General features: G+C 42.0%; 1 protein-coding gene across 2 annotated transcripts in view; it reads left to right on the top strand.

Annotated features, from left to right (window-relative positions):
- TMEM117 (transmembrane protein 117) overlaps positions 1-21,530 on the top strand; it is a 384,863-nt gene that overhangs the window by 76,266 nt on the left and 287,067 nt on the right. The window lies entirely within an intron of this gene.

Here is a 21,530-nt window from a genome sequence, read left to right as displayed (position 1 = left end):
AGGAGCAGAGAAAGAGACAGTGTAATGTCTGTGGCTGCCGGTCGTCAGCTCCAACCTCCCCCTGACAGCCGCAGCCACGAGTCGGTAAGCGCTGGCCCCAGCCTCCTCCTCAGGAGATGCCAGCGCTCGCATCCACTAACCTCAGCCAGATCCCGTAGGGTGCGCGGGCACCCTCGTGCCCACTCTTAAAGGGGCAGTGCGCGCACAGGAACTTGTGATGAACTTTGACCCGTGAGTACCCTGGACTATAAGAGGGGTCCAGCCCCTTGCTTCTATGCCTGAGTGTTGTTGTTTCCCTTAGCCTGTCTTATGAAAGGTCTCCTAAGTGTCTTCCAGCTTCCCAGTTTTCCCCGTACCTGTATCCTGTTTCCCCTGCTATCTGTACCTTCCTGGTCTACTGCTGTGCTGAGCTGTTGTCGTGCTGTGCTTCATCTCCACGCCTGTTCTGCTGCTCCACGCCTGTTCTGCTGCTCCACGCCTGATGTCTACCTGCCGACTGGTCCCAGCCGAACCTGCCTTGCTGCTGTCTACATTGCCTCAGGTACCCTTTTCTGGACTATAGACTTTGTACCATACCTGGTGGCATCCTTCTGGCATGGCCTGTCGCCCAGGATCAAAGACGAACTTGCTACCCGAGACCTACCACCTGCCTTTGACGACCTGATTCTGTTGGCTCCTCGGGTAGCTTTAAGGCTCAGAGAGGGGTCTCATGAGATGCAACAGGAGAGACAGCTTCCTAGATTGGCACTAACTTTCAACAACCCCTCTTGCCTTCATATACTGCTACGCCCAAGGTGCTGATGAAGGTGGATCGCCTAAAATTGTCTATACAAGAGAAACCGCGCAGGCGCACCTCTGGTCTCTGTCTGTATTGCGGCCTCGCTGGCCATGTCGTGCGTCTGTGTTCACAGAAACCAAAAAACCCCAACGCCTAGGTTTGGTTGGAGAGACAACTCTGGGCGCAACTGCATTTAATCGTGAACTCTCTTCCAAACTGTTTATTGTCGTGACCACTGTCGCTGGCAAGAGGCTCCATCTGGTTTCTGCCTACCTGGACTCTGGCTCTGCAGCTAATTTCATCCGTCAAGACCTTGTGGTCTTCTCCAGTTGCCTACTGTCCTCCTGGAAAGGCCGTTGATCATTGGCCGTTGATCATTGCCTCGGTAGATGGACTGCCTTTGCCTGACCCAGTTTTTTCCGTGACCAAGCCATTGAGTCTTCAAGTGGGAGCTCATCACACTGAGCTCATCTCCCTGTTTGTTCTGCCCAAGGCCGTCAACCCCGTGCTGCTGGGTTTGCCTTGGCTCCATTTGCATGCCCCAGTCCTGGATTGGAACTCTGGAGAGGTTCTCCAGTGGGGTCCCAAGTGTCTCGACCGCTGTCTGGGTCATATACATCCACCGCAGCCTTCCCGGCATCAGTCATTGGCCTATGATTGTCTGATTGACTTGGTTCCTGATTCATCCCCTCCTCGCGGTAGAGTATACCCTCTCTCCCTGCCAGAGACTCAGTCTATGTCGACCTATATTAAGAAGAATCTGGAGAGGGGTTTCATTCGTAAATCCTCATCCCTGGCCGGAGCCGGATTCTTCTTTGTCAAGAATAAGGATGGATCCCTCCGTCCCTGCATTGACTACCGAGGCCTCAATTGGATCATGGTGAAGAACAGGTACCCTTTGTCTTTAATTTCGGAACTGTTCGATCGCATACGGGGGGCAATTTTTTTTTCTAATCTGGACTTATGGGGGGCCTACAACCTGATTCTGATTTGTCAGGGTGACGAGTGGAAGGCCGCATTTAATACTCGTAATGGACAATACCTAGTGATGCCCTTCGGCCTGTGTAACGCCCCCGTGGTGTTCCAGGAGTTTGTGAATGACATTTTCCGTAACCTCCTCTATGTTTGTGTAGTAGTCTACCTTGATGACGTTTTGATTTTTTCCCCAGATCCAGTAACTCATCAGTCATGTCTGCCAGGTGTTGCTTCGTTTAAGGGAGAATCATCTTTACGCCAAGCTGGAGAAGTGCATGTTTGAAAAGAAATCCCTTCCCTTCCTGGGCTACATAATGTCCGATCAGGGCCTCAAAATGGACCCTGAGAAGGTAAAGGCTGTCCTGTAGTGGCCACTCCCCCAGGGCTTAAGGGCCATACAACGCTTCCTGGGATTCGCCAACTTCTACCGGCGGTTCATCCACAACTTCTCATCATTGACAGCCCCCTTCTCTTCCCTCACAAAGAAGGGTATGAATGCCAAAATGTGGACTCCGGAGGCTGAAGCCGCATTTGAGGCTGAAGCCTTCACGTCAGCCTCTATTCTTCACTATCCTGATGTGTCCCTTTTCTTTAGAGGTGGACGCTTCCTCTGTTGGTGCTGGCGCACTGTTGTTCCAGAGGGGTTCTAAAGGCAAGACTGTGGTATGTGGCTACTATTCCAAACTGTTTTCTTCTGCAGAGCACAACTACTCGATTGGAGATCGGGAGTTATTGGCCATTAAGCTGGCCCTGTAGGAGTGGAGAAACCTACTGGAAGGCGCAGTCCACCCTATACTGGTCTTCATGGATCACAAAAATCTGACCTATTTACAGATGGCTCAACGGTTGAATCCTCGTCGAGCCAGGTGGTTATTTTTTGCTCGATTCCGGTTCGAACTCCACTACCGACCTGCCGACAAGAATGTGAGGGCCGATGCCTTGTCCAGGTTATTCGAAACAGAGGACAATGTGGAGTCTCCACAGAATATTATTGATCCTTCCTGCATCTTCTCTGTGAACCCCCTGCAGGTTAGAGACATTCCTCCAGGAAGAACTTTTGTAAGTCTGGCTGACAGAGGAAGAATCCTCTGCTGGGGTCACAGCTCCAGGCTGGCAGGTCATGCGGGGACTCGTAAGACCCAAGACCTAATCGCCCATCAGTTCTGGTGGCCCACGCTGCCCAAAGATGTCAGGGACTTCGTCTCCTCATGCACGGTATGCGCAGCTAATAATATTGCCCACTCCAGACCAGCTGTTCTGCTCCAACCACTGCCTGTGCCTGATGCCCCCTGGCAGCATGTTGCAATGGACTTTGTCACGGATCTTCCTCTCTCTGCGTGTTGCAGTGTGATCTGGGTGGTGGTGGATCGATTCTCTGAAATGGCTAATTTTGTTCCCCTGACTGGCCTTCCTTCTGCTGCTCGACTGGCTGACCTCTTCATACAACACATATTCCGTCTGCACGGCTTGCCTCTGCATATTGTTTCAGATCGAGGGGTCCAGTTCACTTCAACGTTTTGGAGAGCACTCTGCGGTCTCCTTGGTGTAAAGTTGGACTTCTCTTCAGCCTATCATCCCCAGTCCAATGGGCAATTCGAGAGGATTAACCAAATTATGGAGAACTATCTGCGGCACTTTGTTTCCAGACGACATGATGACTGGGTGCATCTGCTCCAGTGGGCAGAATTCTCCTATGATAACCATACTAGTGAGTCCACCACCTCCAGCCCGTTCTTCATAGTCTATGACCAACATCCTCGAATACCTCTTCCTGTCTCTACTATGTCCCAGGTGCCTGCAGCTGACTCGACCTTCAGGGACTTTCTGCAAATATGGCAACAGACCCCATCTTCTATTCTGCTAGTGGTGGATCGCATGAAGAGAAAAGCAGATACTAGAAGACTGGATCCTCTTCAGTTGCTTCCAGGTACAAGAGTCTGGTTGTTCTCAAAGAATATCCGGCTGAGGGTGCCATCCTGTAAATTTTCTCCCAGGTTCCTCGGACCATTCGAGATCCTGCAACAGATCAACCCTGTCACCTACAAGCTTCGGCTGCCTCCAACCCTCAGGATTCCCAACACCTTCCATGTTTCCCTCCTGAAACCGGGGATTCTGAACCGCTATTCCAAGACTCCCAGCCCTTCGGACACCTTTGAGGTCAAGGAGATCTTGGACACCAAGAAAGTGCGAGGAAAAACTTTTTATTTGGTGGATCGGAGGGGGTTTGGTCCTGAAGAAAGGTCCTGGGAGCCAGAGGAAAATCTCAATGCCCCTACTCTTCTGTAAAAATTTTCTCTCTCGCTCTGGTCCCAAGAAGAGGGGGCGTAAGAGGGGGGATACGGTAATGTCCGTGGCTGCGGGTCGTCAGCTCCAACCTCCCCCTGACAGTCACAGCCATGAGTCGGCTGTTCTGCTGCTCCACGCCTGATGTCTACCTGCCGCCTGGTCCCAGCCAAGAAAGCCTTGCTGCTGTCTACATTGCCTCAGATACCATTTTCTGGACTATAGACTTTGTACTATACCTGTTTGGCCAGCTGCCATCCCGCTACGCAGTACGGCCCAGTGGGTCCACACTCCGCCCCTTGACAGACAGACACTGCTGCCCATAGAAGTCTATGAAGAGAGGAAAGGGAGCAGGAGGATGGAGCAGAGAGGGAGAGGGACACAAAAACGGACGCTGTGATTCTCCGCTACACTGCTCATTACTGCTGTATAATCTCCATGCTGCTGCAGATTCTATATATATTTCATAGGGATAGGAGAGCAGGATTCTCCTCTTCTCTATGTGCTGTGTATAGAAGACATTAATATCCATTAGGCTATGTCCTCTAGCTCAGAGAAAACGGAGAATTAGAGAGCGAGAGAGTCTGCAGATCGTATAACTTCTATACAATGCAGAATACAAGTCATATAATGGCCAGAAATAGTGTTATTCCCCATATGCGCACATATGACGTCTTATTCTGAAAAGCCACCTGAAAAGTTAGGTAGGCTTCAAAGGGATCCTGTTAGCAGTGTTGAAGGCCTTAAAAGTGCTGACAGGGTCATATAGGGGAGAACATTTTAAACTCACCTTTTTTCTCAGTCATGCACGTTATCTGACCGAGAAACCAACGTTTTGTTCCCAAGATGCAGGAGATCGAGAGTGCGACTCTCTGCTCTGAGTGACAACTCTAGTGGCCAATCAGGAGACTACTGGATCCGTCACTCAGGGCAGAGGTGTGGAACTTGCAGCATGCAGAGCAGGAGCACTTGCACATCTATTTCCGCTTAAGTGGCGCTTGTGATCGGCGCGTCGGGGGAATTAAACATCATGCTTTTGGTCACGCAACTTGATTGACTGAGAAAAAACATATGCTTAAAATTCCATCCCCCACCTCTATATTGCTCTTGTTTCCTGCAAGCAGATATAAATCAGTCAAAAAAAGATATCTCATGTGTATGGCCATCTTAATTTGCTACTTCCCCCAGCAAACAGATTTGTATAACCAACGAAATTGAGCTGTCAAGCTGACCAGAAACAAGACATAGTTTAATTCAGACTAATCAGTTCTGCCAACAGCTATCACCCTTGACTCCTGCATTAACAGGCTAGTTCATTTCAGCTTGTTGGCACCTCGCATAGTACTGGCAGACAGCTGCAATGTAGGGGAGAATCTGTATTTTTTCTATTGCTGACTGTGAGGGAATTCTGGCTAGTCTTTTTTTGGTGGGGGCACTTTGACTCTTACTACGGAGGCATACAAATTTACTGTTATTGACTGCTGGCTCTTCAGCTCTCGTATGTGGGGGCATTATGGCTGTCATTGACTGTGAAGTTTGCACTCTGGCTATTACACATAGTGTGATCCTGTCTGATGGGCCCTGTATCGAAGTCTACCACATGTTAATCTTAGATACAGGCCCCATCAGACAGTAATCTTATGCAGTATAACATTACTGTCTGCTGGGGCCCTGTATCTAAGCCTATCTTGTGGTAGGCTTAGTTACAGGGTCTAGCCGACAGTATCAAACATGGTGTTTGTGATTTTTTTTTTCATATGTTCAGTTGTTTGACTATGTCTGATTCGAGGATTACTTCGATGACTGCTTTTTTTTTATTTTCAATAAAATGGTTAACAAATGTTGTGTGTTTTTTATTTTTTATTTCAAGAAGATATTTTTCTATGCCTTTTTTGTATTTTTTTTTAACATTATTACTTCCGCCTTTAGTAATGTCCGCTGGCTGATTGACCGCTTCCATTATGAAGATGAGTCTTGGTGTTAGTCGGTGAAAAGGCTAACACTAACCCCCATTATTACCCCAATACTCACAGCCACCAGGGGTGCTGGGAAGAGCTGGGTGCGATCCAGTACCCGACCATCTGTAGTGATGGACGTGCAGTGGGGCGGCCGCAGGCTGTTATTATTAGACTGGTAATGCTAATGCTAGTCTACTGCTGCTATGTTATAGCTGGCTGGTTATGAAGATTGGGGGGACCCCACGTCATTTACAAGAAATAAAATAATAATAATTTGAAAAAACTATGTGGGGTCCCCCCCATTTTTCATTACCAGCCAGATACAACATAGCAGCAGCAGCCTAGCACTACCAGGGTGGGGAGGCCCACTGTTGTTGGGCTTTCCCAGCCTAATAATACCAGTCTGTGCTATTAGTATTAGGACATAGAAAAAATGTTTTATTGAAATAAAAAAACCACCACAGAACCCTCGTTAACCATTTTATTGAGAATAAAAAAAAAAAACGCTGTCATTCAAGTAGTCCTTGAATCCAAAGTAGTCCAACAACCGAACCTATAAAAAAACAAAACACAAACTCACAAAAAAAATGATAACAGATAAGCAAAGCAATTATTATCTTACCTTTTCTGGGTCCAGCGCTTGAGCCACAATTTCAGTGAGCTGGGCCCTATATCTAAAGGAGGTTTTACACAGGATGATTATCGGGCAGACGAGCGTTCATAGAAAGCTTTTTGCCGATAATTGCCCTGTGTAAACAGGGGAACGATCAGCAGAAGTTCGAGCAAACGCCCGATCATCTGCTGGTCTTATCGTTTTCAAAAAAGTGAAATATTATCGTTGTCGGCAGCATATCTCCCTGTGTAAACAGGGAGACGTGCTGCTGACATGATGATAATGTATGGAGATGAGCGATCGGAGTAACGCCCGCTTGTCCCCATCCATAGCTCCATGTGGCAAGAGCGAATGAGCGCCGATCAACGATGTCTCGTTGATCGGCGCTCGTTGCACCGACTGCTTATCGGCCGGTGTAAATGGGCCTTAAGCCTATCATATGTGATAAAGTCTGTTGAGACAATGCATACAATGATATCCAGTGGTGTAGGTATAGGGGCTTTAGTCTTAAATATATGATATCTCCGATATGTATGTAAAAATATATTATTTTTATTTTTTTCACGAGGGGGGGTAAACATATATCTGTGCTTGTGCCCCTGATCTTTTAAGACCCTTGCAACGCCTCTGCATTGGGGTATTCTGCCTATCAATGTTTGTGGGGGCGCTCTAGCTATTAATGACTGTGGGGCAACTCTGACTGGTCCCTGTGGTACATTCTGTCTTTTAGTGACTGTGACTAGTCAATGTCCATGGGTGTGCTCTGGTGGTCACCGATTGTGGGAGCACTATCATTATTGAGTTACTTTGGATTCCTTGGTGTCTATGGGGGAACTCTGGACATTATTTTGGGACCATGGTCAGGAAATTTGGGGTGGAGTTGTGCACCAGCTCTCTTACAACAGAAACATGACTAGTAATCTAAAGTGCCCATTACAATAGTCTGGAGCATTTAATATAACAGCAGGTTGGCTAAGCAGTGTGGAGCAACTCCTATAATAGCAGTCTGGACCATCCATTCTCTAAACGTAAACACTATAGGGGGAATTTATTAATTGCTTTACACCCCTTTTGTGGCATTAAAAAGTCACAAATTATGGCACGCATTATATTTCTGCAATTGTTACCGTTTTACACTTCTTTTAACAATTTTATAAAAGCGGACTGGGCTTAGCAGGAGGTGGCGTGCCCCTCTTAGGATCAACAAAATTACTATAATTTACTTCAGAAATTTGCATACATTATAGCGCAAATCGACACCTTCTCTTAGCAGGCATAGATTTGATTTTCTGAGGCACGGACAGGCAAAGATGCACCAATTTGTACCTCTCAACCCCTTAGTGACATCCGCCATACAACTAAGATGGATTTGCACGCTGACAATATAAAGCAGGCTTCGGAACTGAGTCCACACTATATGTGGTGGGTGCCTGCACAATAAATGGCGTAAAAAAATTAAATTAAAAAACGATGCCCAAATTGCTGTTTTTTTTGTTCATCTCGTCTCCCAAAAAATGGAATAAAAAGCAATCAAATGTTGTTTGCACCAATAAAAATGTCAATTTATTCTGCAAAAAACAAGCCCTCACATAGCTCTAGCGATGAAAAGATAAAAATGTTATACTGTATGTTTTAGATTATGGCGCCCAAAAATATTTTTTCATTGTGCAATAGTAGTAAAACATTGCAAAAATATATGTATTTTATATTGCCGTAATCATATGGACCTGTAGAATAATGTTAACATTGGTGGAATTGTTATTTTTTGTAACCCTCACTAAAAAAATTAATAAAAAAAAATCACAAAAGTTATACAATGCATCCATATGTATTCCAAAGTGGTTACATTAAAGAATACAACTTGTGCTGCAAAAAAAATAAACCCTCATGTGGCTATGTTAACGAAAAAAGTTTTGGCTCTTGGAATTCGTCGATGAAAAAACAATAGAATACCGGCTAATTTTTAATTCTAAAAAAGAAAATTCCTTTTACTTTTATATGGTAAATCTGAAACCACTAGATGGCAACAAATGACCTTGTTTTGGTGATTTTTACATTAGCAGTGAAGAACTATTATGATCGCTTTTCTTCTGTCATTGTTGAAGTTTGATCAATACAGCAGAGAGAGAGAGTAACATACTTGTTTGCTAACAATAGAACACCAAAATAGTAGTAGTAATATAATAAAAACATTATTAATGGGAATAAAAGTTTAATTATATTATTGATAGTGAGGTAGAACAGAGCTTTGCCTCATAACATTGATAATGCATTGATTGTTTTACATTAACATAAGTCACAATGTCAGGCAAATTAGGTAATTAGTTAGTACAAATAACATTTTATGTCCCTTAATGATATTTAATTAAAAAAAAAACTTTCAGTTGAATTCTACTCTTAAAACGGTGTTTGCTATACATTGTTTTAATCCATATTTTGATTTAAAAAAAAAAAAAACACATCAAGATTTAAAAAAAATTCCCCACACATTACTGTTCACATCTGCGGCGGTAGCTCCGTTATTGGCTTACGTCGCAGTTCTGGTTGAAAATGCCTGGTGAAATAGAGCAGCATGCTGCATTATTTCTTACGGTAAAATGGCGGACACCCTCATGGAAACCCGACGGAATCCATTCAAGTCCATGTTTTCCATTAGGCATAGTTAGTGTCTGTGATGCAATGGCTCCGTCACTTCTGTATGTTCATTCTTCGGTTTCTATGATGGAACAGAAGGATGGAAAAACTTAGCACAGATGTGAAGAGAGCCTTATGTGAGATTCAGACTGATACCAAAATACTGTCAGGTTCTGCTTTTTTACATGACCCAATATTGCAGAATGTATTGGTCCTGTAATAAAAACCTATTAAGAATACTGTACTTATGCATCAGTTATCCCATCACTTTGGATCAGTGCTATAAAAAAGTAGAAACATAGATTCATACTTTAAAAATGCAAGTGTGATCATAAGGCTCTGTTCACATATGCGTTATGGCTTACATTTATAATGGGAGCCACAACACTGTAAAGGATCCGTCGCTCAGAATACACCAACGAATACACCAACCCTGATGCTGATGTGAATCGAGCCTAAATCCGCCGGCTTGTAGTTATAGGGGTTGGCCGGCCACAGGTCTGTATTTCATACTAACGACTTATCCACAGGATAGGTCATCGGTATATGAGTGTGGTGGTCCAACACCTGCACCCCGCACCGATCAACCGCTCCGGCTCCCTCCAAGCAGATGGCTCCGTTCACAGTACAGTGGCGGAGCTGTAGTACTCCAGCTCTGCTCCTATTCAAGTGAATAGGAGCTGAGTTGCAGTTCTGCAGCACGGCCGCTATGCAGTGTACGGAGTCTTCTGCTTCTGGCACCGAACACTGCATACCGTGCATAAGATCGAGAACACAGAGGCAGCTGATCCGTGCGGGTGTCCGACCCCCACCGATTTATATACTGATGACCTATCCTGTGGATAGGTCATCCGTATGAAAAACGGTCCTGTGGCCGGACAACCCCTTTAACTAATTTATTTTTGCGTACTGCCTTTGTCTTCTGTATGGCTCTTCTTCTAAAATACAGCTTAAATAAAATCAGGAAAACGGGTCTGTTGAGCACATGTCCAGCCTAAAGTGAAAATTAGACTGTTCTGCAACCTTTGGGCTTTAACAGTGTGCAGTATTTCTCTTGTAAGATCAGCTGTTTGTGATTTACACTACTTTTTGCCTTTAGTTTCTGGAATGGGAAGTATTTGTCTGATGGCTAGCATTGTCAACCATACTAGCCCTAATGGGGCTATTTTTTCTGTCACCTAGTCACTCTCTCCCACACATCTACCTGAGAGAACTCGCTCCCTTCCATCACTCTCATTGTGTGAAAACATGGTTTCTTAAATTTGAGAAATGATGCACTAGTGTTCCTTATCCAATATGCTTTCCTGGTCCCCAAATTAATTGGAATTTCTCCAATGTTATGTTGAGGCAATCAATGAGATGTTCCATAACGTGAATACCCTTTGTACATGGTATAGATCAATGTTAGGAGGAATGGAAGGATTTCTCCAATAGAATACAATCAAGATCTTCAATGCTGTCAGGGTATGAGTCAGAAGGTTAGAGGAAATTATGCCCAATCATTTGGTCTGTATTCTTTTTTTTTTTATTTATTATTATTATTGTTTTGTATTGAAAAGTTTCTCTTCATGACCTCGAAGTAGATACATTTCCCTATATTAGACTGTGTTAGATGCACACAGTAGCTGCTGTCAGTCGAGCCGTCAGACCAGCTGACTGACGGATGCGGCTTACAGTGACATTATGCAGCTTCTATGTATAGTGGATACATAAAAAGCTGCAATGTATTTTCAAATAGAAAAACGCTAAGTATGCCAAAACATATACATAACATGAAAAAACAGCATTAAAGGTTTTGATAGCCTTTAAAATATGTTACCAAATCAATCTGATCCCCCCCCCCCCTCTCGCTGGCTGGATGATTATTGGATCTGTCAATAGGTTGATCTGTAAACTGTAATAATAGTTTTATCATCTTAATTACCAATATATTTAATAGAAGAAGCGCTATTGTGTACATGTGGTTTAAGTTGTGTGTCGAAGTCTATGGTTTTGCTGTTCACTGTATATATGTGGAAGTACAATGCAAAATTTGGTACAGCCAAAATGGAAAAAAAATTAACTGGATTGGGCATTAGGTTTGAATGAGGGGATTAACTAAGTTTAGTAGTTAACAATAAAATTGTGTATTTGTAATTGTTTAATTTTACAACACCTTTAAAAATTATCCTTTTGATGTGATAATAGACTAAGCAACAAAAATCAAAAGGATAAAATCCCTTCCTCCTTCCTATTGTTCTATGGAAACATATCATACTGCACAGATATGTCAGAGGAGCTGACAGGTCCTTTTTAATGTCTGTTTTGGTAAATACTTGCATTCCCTAAAAAACTATTCTGGAACATCTTTTCTTGTATTGTGCCTTTCCTCTATTATTCTTCCTGGAAATGTAATAACAAATTGACAACAGTGTGATACCATTCCCCATGTCAAAATAGTATCCCTGTGTAGTCTCACACTGTCAGCACTTATTGGACAGTGTCAGAGTATGTTTGGACATGCTACATTGACAAGAGGAATGGTAATAGCCATTTGTCAATTTATTATTACATTTCTGGGAGAATTGTCAGTGGAATGTCCCAATGTAGAGTGCTAAGAAAAGATGCTCCAGAATTGTTATTTTATGGGAAATGCGGGCATTTAAAAAAAAAAAAAAATGGCAAGAGGACTGACAGATCCTCTTTAACCCCTTCCCACCCAATCATGTAACTATATGTGATGAGGGTTAAGGGGAAGTATGGATCGCGCTCACAGGCTGGGCGCACTCCATGCTCAGTGGATGACGGCTGTGTTATACAGCAGACACCTCACAGCAATGTGCGGAATCCAAGATCACTTTTATTCCGCCCGTTTAACGACTTAAATGCTGCGGTCAACAGTAACCGCGGCATTTAAATTGTGAGAAACAGGGGGGCTACCCACTCCATTGCGTCATCACCCCCCCGGACGCGATTGGGGGGTGACGATGGTGGTCATGGCAGCCTTGGGGGCCTGATGAAGGCCCCCAGGTTCGCCATCTTTGCACTCCTTTGAAGCCGTGCCTCTGGGCTTCAAAGGAGCCTGTCAGTATCACGATATACTGCAATACATTAGTATTACAGCATATCATGCAAGCGATCCAATGATCGCTTGTTCAGGTCCCCTAGGGGGACTAATAAAAAAAGTAAAAAACAGTTAAAGTTTCTTTTTTTTTTCTAAGGTTCCAAAAAAAATTAAATATTAAAAGTTTAAAAAAAAAACACCTTTTCCCATTTTTCCTCTAAAGTAATGTAAAAAATAAAAAAGTTCACAAAATTGGTGACGCTGTGTTCGGAAAAGAGTGAACTATTACATAGTGAACACTGCAAAAATATAACATATAAAGTGCCGAAATCGCAGTTATTTTGGTCAGCTTAACTCTCAAAAAAATTTAATCAAAAAATGATACCAATAAAAACTGAGCCATCACACTGCTCAATCCACGGAAAAATAAGAACGTTCTGGCTCTCAGAATGTGGTGAAAGAAAAACATTTTTCTTTTTTAACAAAGTTTTTTTTAAAGTAGTAAGATATAAAAAAAACGATAAAAATTTGGTATCACCATAATCGTATTGAGCCACAGAATAAAGTGAAGTTGTCGTTTTTACCGCATGGTGAAAGCCGTAAAAACGAAACCCAAAAAACAATGAAGGAATCATCGGTTTTTCCAATTTCAGCCGGCAAAGAATTATTTTTTTTAGTTTCCCAGTACATCATATGGTACTTTAAATGGTACTAATAGAAACTACAACTCCTCCCGTTAAAGATAAGTCCTCACACCACTCTAGTGACGGAAAAATAAGAGTTATGGCTCTTGGAAGGCGGGGAGTAAAAAATGAAAATCAAAAAATGGCCTGGTCCTAAAGGGGTTAAAGAAAAAAGCACTATATCCTTCTGGAAATGTAAATAACCAGTGTTTTCGTCTATAAAGAGGGGGTAGGTATTAATAATGTAACTAAGGCTCCTGTGTTCGCACTTCTTTGTTTTTCCCAGCACGATCATGTTGGGGTGCAGAAAATTGGGGCCACCACTCCTATTTGACTTCTCCTACTACTATTAGTTATTTTTCATGTTACACCCCTTAGGTTTAATAAACTGTGTAGTAGTGCTTAATAATAAAATATGGAATGCTATCTACAATGTAATCCGCCTTTTCTTTGAGCCGGGTCTGTGTGCACTGTACAACACAAGGACGCATTGATTTTTCATTCGTGAAGTATATGCACTTACTTGATATGTGCAGAAAAACTGTTAACCGGTTAAATGGAAATGGGTTCCCTTTAATGTATTGTGTTACTCTCCCTGTAAAATGACACAAGGTTAACTTTTATGGACTATGCATGCCATGTAAGTGTAATATGTTTTAAAAATATCTTTTCATTTGAAGTCTTATTTTCTAAGAAGTCTAAGGAATTTAGTTTGCTGCAAATGATGGCACGATTTCCTTTTAACCTTGTGTCCTTAAGGAACATAGTGCATCTGCTAATGTGTTATCAATTAATGTAATGTACTTTAACATCGCCAGTACTAAAATGGTGTGTTCAGTATTCGTAATGTGCATAAAGAGGGATTAATGCTGTCCATTGCCAGAAGGAATAAGACAAACTGCTGTGTGAACTTCTCAACTCTGGATCTGTCCGGTGAGAACAGTAAATCCTCCAACTCTTCACATTCTCATTGAGAACTCATTAATTTCTGCAAATTGTGCGATGCCCAAATATCCGCTACCCATTTAGACTATACTCACTGAATAGGTTGCAATTGTCTGATTCACTTTCCCAATTTATTTGGTGTATTATTACATATTACAGTAAATTGTTCCCACGTATTATTCCATCTAGAGGAATACTATGCTTTCTCATATATTTCTTTATAGACTTTTCCCCAGGCATTTATGTCTAACGTCCTTTTTACAACTCGTCAAATAAGTCTGCCTCATCGAACCCGTCACCTGTCTTGCCGATTCCTTTATTTTGTGCCACGTCTTTAATACAACTGTACTTGTAACAATTTTTCTGAATTGTAACTTAAAGGGATTGCACGGTAATAATATAGCTGAATAGTATTCGCACATAAAGTGTTCACAATTATTAATATACATTGTGTTCAAATATTGCTGCTGAAACCAGCTATGGAGGAGAGGATGGAGGTGAGGATAGAGGTAGAGGGGAAGTCCAGACTTGCAGCAGCCAGATTAATGTTCACAGATCTCAGGATAGAGCTCCAAACAAAGACACCCATTCAATGTCCTAGTCTAGAGGCCCATTTACACGAGCAGATTTTCATATTAGCGATCTTCGACAGCGATTATAGACCAGTACTTACAACTTATTGATTGATCGCCTAATTAAAAATGTCACATATCTGCTATCTATCAAACTATTCATGTTTACATACCACAATGCAATGCAAGAACAATGAGCGATTTCTTTTCTGAACACATAAATGATTATCTGCCGAGTCAAGGAGCGTTATACCACTAGTCATTTAGCTGCCGCTACACCTATTCACATTAAGCTATTATTGTGCGCGCTCGCTCACTAGCATTTAAATCTGATCAATTATCTGCTCGTACACCACCGTTCAAAAGTTTAGGGTCACTTAGAAATTTCCCTCTTTTTGCAAGAAAAGCACAGTTTTTTTCAATGAAGATAACATTAAATTAATCAGAAATACACTCTATACATTGTTAATGTGCTAAATGACTATTCTAGCTGCAAACGTCTGGTTTTTAATGCAATATCTACATAGGTGTATAGAGGCCCATTTCCAGCAGCCATCACTCCAGTGTTCTAATGGTACATTGTGTTTGCTAACTGTGTTAGAAGGCTAATGGATGATTAGAAAACACTTGAAAACCCTTGTGCAATTATGTTGGCACCGCTGTAAACAGTTTTGCTGTTTAGAGGAGTTATAAAACTGACCTTCCTTTGAGCTAGTTGAGAATCTGGAGAATTACATTTGTGGGTTCGATTTAAACTCTCAAAATGGCTAGAAAAAGAGAGCTTTCATGTGAAACTCGACAGTCTATTCTTGTTCTTAGAAATGAAGGCTATTCCATGCGAGAAATTGCCAAGAAACTGAAGATTTCCTACAACGGTGTGTACTACTCCCTTCAGAGGACAGCACACACAGGCTCTAACCAGAGTAGAAAGAGAAGTGGGAGGCCCCGCTGCACAACTGAGCAACAAGACAAGTACATTAGAGTCTCTAGTTTGAGAAATAGACGCCTCACAGGTCCTCAACTGGCAGCTTCATTAAATACTACCCGCAAAACGCCAGTGTCCACGTCTACAGTGAAGAGGCGACTCCGGGATGCTGGCCTTCAGGGCAGAGTGGCAAAGAAAAAGCCATATCTGAGACTGGCTAATAAAAGGAAAAGATTAATATGGGCAAAAGCACACAGACATTGGACAGAGGAAGATTGGAAAAAAGTGATATGGACAGACGAATCGAAGTTTGAGGTGTTTGGATCACACAGAAGAACATTTGTGAGACGCAGAACAACTGAAAAGATGCTGGAAGAGTGCCTGACGTCATCTGTCAAGCATGGTGGAGGTAATGTGATGTTCTGGGGTTGCTTTGGTGCTGGTAAAGTGGGAGATTTGTACAAGGTAAAAGGGATTTTGAATAAGGAAGGCTATCACTCCATTTTGCAACGCCATGCCATACCCTGTGGATAGTGCTTGATTGGAGCCAATTTCATCCTACAACAGGACAATGACCCAAAGCACACCTCCAAATTCTGCAAGAACTATTTAGGGAAGAAGCAGGCAGCTGGTATTCTATCTGTAATGGAGTGGCCAGCGCAGTCACCAGATCTCAACCCCATAGAGCTGTTGTGGGAGCAGCTTGACCGTATGGTACGCAAGAAGTGCCCATCAAGCCAATCCAACTTGTGGGAGGGGCTTCTGGAAGCATGGGGTGAAATTTCTCCCGATTACCTCAGCAAATTAACAGCTAGAATGCCAAAGGTCTGCAATGCTCTAATTGCTGCAAATGGAGCATTCTTTGACGAAAGCAAAGTTTGAAGGAGAAAATTATTATTTCAAATAAAAATCATTATTTCTAACCTTGTCAATGTCTTGACTATATTTTCTAGTCATTTTGCAACTCATTTGATAAATATAAGTGTGAGTTTTCATGGAAAACACAAAATTGTCTGGGTGACCCCAAACTTTTGAACGGTAGTGTATATCTAGGCCTTAGGGTGTTTTCACTCACAGCGGTTTTTTTTTTTTTCAAATGCTTCAGTTTGTAGTAGTTTTTAATGCGTTTTTTTTGTTTGTTTTTTTTTAAGCCAAAACCAATAAGTTGGACTTATACTTCTCCTTCGTGCTGGATCCACTTCTGGTTTTGGCTAAAAAAAAACTGCAGTTTACCAAAAAATGCTGTGTGTGGAAACCACCCTAAAAGGGGTTGTCCGGTTTCAGAAAAATTAATGTTATATTTTGTATAATTGAAAGCTATACAATTTTCCACTATACTATCTGTATTAATTCTTCATGGTTTTTGAAAACTCGGTTTGCTTTTATTAAGTAGGAAAATTCATTGGTTACTCGCAGTGTATAAAGTTATGTTCATGGTCATGTGATGGACACACAGGTGCACAGCTCATTACAGTATGTGTGTCAGAGCTGCGTCTTCTAATGATCCCAGCACCTGTGTGTCCATCACATGACCATGGATAGAATTGTGTCCAGAGGAAGTAAACTATGAATGTTTCTACTGATTAACAACAAGCAGAGATCTTGAAAACCATGAGGAATTTATTCAATAAGTATATTGGAAATTGTATAACTTTTTTAATTATACAAAATATAATAATTTCATAAAACTGAGCAACCCCTTTAAGATAAATGAATTATCATTTTTGGTGGCTTTTTGTTTGTTTTTGCTACTATCCATATAAAAAAAATCTTGCAATATTACAGTTTTTATACTAGTCAGTAGAGCAGTCACAATAAGCTGATGTTCTCTATAGCTTACTTGTCAGCTTTGCTGTATATACAGGATGAGGAGAATCATCTCATCATCATTAGACGGTGGGCAAGTTAATGACAGATCTATAGTATTTCTGGAAGCCTAGATAAGGTAGGATAGCAAAACTATACACTATACACACACACACACACACAAATAAGGCTCTGTATGCATGTCTACTGGTTTCTGTAAGAGGGGGTATACTCAATAACTTCCTAGAGACTGTAAAAATCGGAGATTTCTCTGTCAATACAGAAAGGGTGAGCTGTCAATATGGCAACCACCAGGACAGTAGAAAAAAATAGCTACAACATTTAAAAAACCTGAGAGATTCCCATTAACGTCAAATTGGGATAATCCCTCATTTACAAACACAAATCTTTTGTCAGGCTTTTGGCTACTTTGGGGATCAATATTCTATATGTATAAAGGGAAATTTTTAAGATTTGGTTGTCTGTTTGTAGGTTCCTTTGCACCTATCTAAAGTCATTATCTTATGACCTATGATGGTTCCCTATATTGGGAAAAAGATTTTTACTCATCTGATCCAAAAAAATATTCAGTAAATGCTCCTCACTTGCAGGACATCTTACTTGGTTCAATAGGCCATGTCGAAGGGATCTCCTCTCAGATCTCAGATTATTTTGGTCAGTGGGATTAAATTTCCGTAGTAAGTCTATTTTGTATTCTAGACACTAAGTTGTACAGAAATTGCAACACAAGTATAGACTGTGTAATAATAAAATGTAATTCAGGATCATACTTTCCTCTCTGAATTGAAGCATCTCAGGTGTAACAAGTCTTTCTGTGGCCCGCATTATCCTTACTTGTATCTATAGATTTTTTTGGGATAACATAACTCTTTTCTTGTAATTTCGTATGATCTGTGCGCTTACTTGCACTCACATCACCCACATAGACAGTGTTTTTCTGTATAATCACTTCGATGAACATTATGCCTATACACACGGAGGCTTAAAATTGCTCACACAAAGATACTGTTGGCTAACCCGGAAATGTTTCACCTATACAACGGTGTCCTTAGAGGGGTTTTATAGCTTCTGACCACTGATTACCTATCCACCGGATAGGTAATCGGTACATGATCTGTGGGGGACCGACACCCGGGCCCCCGCACAGATCAGCTGTTCGGGTGCCTCCGTGCATCGGACATTCATGCTGGAAGCAGTTGGCTCCGGCCATGGAATAACTGCCGAGCTGCAGTACTGTTCAAGTAAATAGGAGCAGACCTGCAGTTCTGCAGCACGGCCGCTATGCTATGTAGGGAGCCAACTGCTTCCAGCTCCGTACATAGCATGTACCACCACATCCGGTGCCCGCAGGCCACTGGAGCGGCTTATTGGTGTGGGGTCCGGGTGTCTGACCCACACCGATGACCTACTGATGACCTATCCGGTGGATAGGTCATTAGTTGTCAGAAGGTGGACAACCCCTTTAAAGGTCCCTGCACACAACAGAGTCTATGACCGTCATAGTCTCTGTTGTGTGCATCGACCCCTGTGAACTACGTTGTATCGGCAAACATTTCGGGTTCGCCGACAGTGCTTGTGTGTGAGCAATTTTAATCGCCCGCGTGCATAGGCATAATGTTCATTGAAGTGATTATACAGAACAACACTGTCCACGTGGACGGTATAAGCTCAACTGCCCCACAGGCAGTTTATTCAATCTAGTGTGTTCCAATAGTAAGAGAGTCCCTTAAATAAATTAGTATTCTCAAGCTTTTCATTGTGAGTAATCCAAATTAGGTTTAAATACAAAGGCATTATTTGTTTCTGTAAGTCTCATTTATTTATTACATTATTCTCATCCGATGACCTGATGATAATTTTCTGATTGCTGTGCCCAGGGGCGTAGCTATAGAGGGTGCAGAGGTAGCAGTCTCATCCGGGTCCTGGAGCCTGAGGGGGCCCAAAAGTCCCTCGGTCACATAAGCCACCAGTATTATAAATGATACAGTATATTGTAGGTGGGGGCCCCGTTATAGACTTGGCGTTGGGGCCCAGGAGCTTCAAATTACGCCTCTGGCTGTGCCCCATGCCAGTTTGTTATTTACCTCTAATGAATGGCAATAAATCTAAATTATACCATTTCCCTAATCTCATTTTGTGATTTATGTTTTATTATTGTGTTGTTATTATTCTGTTTACTTCCAACAAATAGCCTTTCAATAGGACATCGTAAAGCTATGTCTACATGTTTTGAGTGACACACATGTTCTAAAAAAAAACTCTGATCTTGTTGATGAGGCTGAAGCAATGGATATTCAAAGGCACTTTTTCATTTTGTTGCACTTATAGTCATACAGGCAAAATTCATGTTTTGATTAATGCACTGATCATTGTATAAATCCTGGATTTATTTTGTATTAATGTGACCAGATGGCTTTGGATTAACACAAAGAGCCTGCATTGGCTTTGTATCCATTTGTTATGGATTCTAATGCAATGTCTCCTTAAGAAATTCAGTTGTGGATGAGATATAAAATTGGAACTACATAATCTTCCTACCAATAAGTAAAGATCCATCTGGCTACTAGAATGCTTATCGGAAAATTCTATAATAAATCATAATAATATGTGGGTTCAACTTTTACACAACATTGAATAATTAAATATATATTTATACACTGTTACAAGTAAAAGTAAGTGATCCCTGGATTTCTGCATTGATTATTAATAAAATGTGGTCTGATTATTAGTCACAATTTTAGAAAAACACAATCTAACTAAATTAATAGCACAAACAATTGCACTGTTCATGTCTTTTACTGAGCATATTGAGTAAACATCTAAAGTGCTGGGAGAACCTCTGTGTTAATGACTTTTACAAGAGTTAATTGGCAAAAGTTGTTTCAATTAACCACTTCTCGAACTTTGGCATAAATGCACGTCCAGGTGAGCAGTAACTTCGCGCACCTGGGCGTGCAGTTACGTCCGAGCTTTAACAGTTAATCGCCACGTGGCGGTTAACTGTGCAGGGTGTCTGTCCTGCTCTCGCCCGTCGCCGCTGAAATTGGCAATTAACCCCTTTAATGCTGCGATCGATTGCGATCGCCGCATTTAAGAGGTTTAGAGCAAATCGGCAGCCCCCCACATTCATTTGCGGTGGCTGGCGATCCTTGTCATGGCAACCGGAGGCCAGACAATGGCCTCCTGGCTGCCATGTACGGAAGCCTATGAGGAGCAGCCAGAGGCGTACATTTGCGGAGTAGTTCCCGGTTCCCGGTTAGTTAGCTCTTAATGATTAAGAACTGAAAAGTTCTAAATGCGTAGGCGTTCTCTCCTGGGATTTTTTAATTTCTTGTTTTAATTTTGACTTAAACAGGTTTTTATTTTTTCACGTCATATCGTGTGCTGGACCTCTAACTTTTTTCCTTCAATCCTGAAAGAACCCAAGGGTAGCAGCAAAAGACCATCTCAAGACTGGACAATCTACAAAAATCCTCTGTTCATGTGTCCGCTATTAAAAAAATGTGAAATAAGAATGGTGTTCATGGAAGGACACTACAGAGGAAGCTGCTGCTGTAAAAAAAAACCAAAAAAAAAACGCATTGGGGCTCATCTCTTGTTTACCCGAAACCACTTGGCTGTTACACAATATTTCTGGGAAAATGTTCTATAGACAGATGAGACAATAGTGGAGTTTTGTTTTTTTTAGCACACGTGCACAATGCTACTGTATCTTTGGTGGAAAAAGAACACCAACACCAAGATCCCATCCCAACTATGAAGCATGGTAGAGAGAACATCATGGTCTGTGGCTGCTTTGATGCCTTAGGGCCTGAACCCCTCGTGATCATTGAGGGAACAATGAATTCTAAGGTGATTCAAAACATTTTACAGGAGAATGTAAGAGCAGCAGTCCATGACCTGAAGCTGAAGAGACAGGTGATGCAACAAGACAACGACTCAAAGTACAGAAGTAAATCATTTAAAGAATGGATTAAAAAGGATAAGCTTTGTGTTTTGGAATGGAGTCTTGACCTTAACCCTATCGAAATGTTGTCATGGCATGAAAAGGGCTGTGTACACAAGGCATCCCAGAAAAATTGATGAATTGAAACAGATTTGCAGAGAGAAATAATCCAAATTCCTCCTCCATGTCGTGCAAATCTTATTTGCAGCTACATGAAATGTTTAGTGGAGGTGATTGCCACTAAATTGGGATCTAGAGGTTATTAAAGGGGTTTTCCCATGATGGCCATTTATGATATATCTACAGGATATGTCAGATAGAGGCGGGTCCCACCTCTGGGATCGGCAC

This window comes from Rhinoderma darwinii, chromosome 3, assembly GCF_050947455.1.
Source record: "Rhinoderma darwinii isolate aRhiDar2 chromosome 3, aRhiDar2.hap1, whole genome shotgun sequence".
Classification (NCBI taxonomy): Eukaryota; Metazoa; Chordata; class Amphibia; order Anura; family Rhinodermatidae; genus Rhinoderma; species Rhinoderma darwinii.
This window is presented reverse-complemented; position numbering and strand designations above follow the sequence as displayed.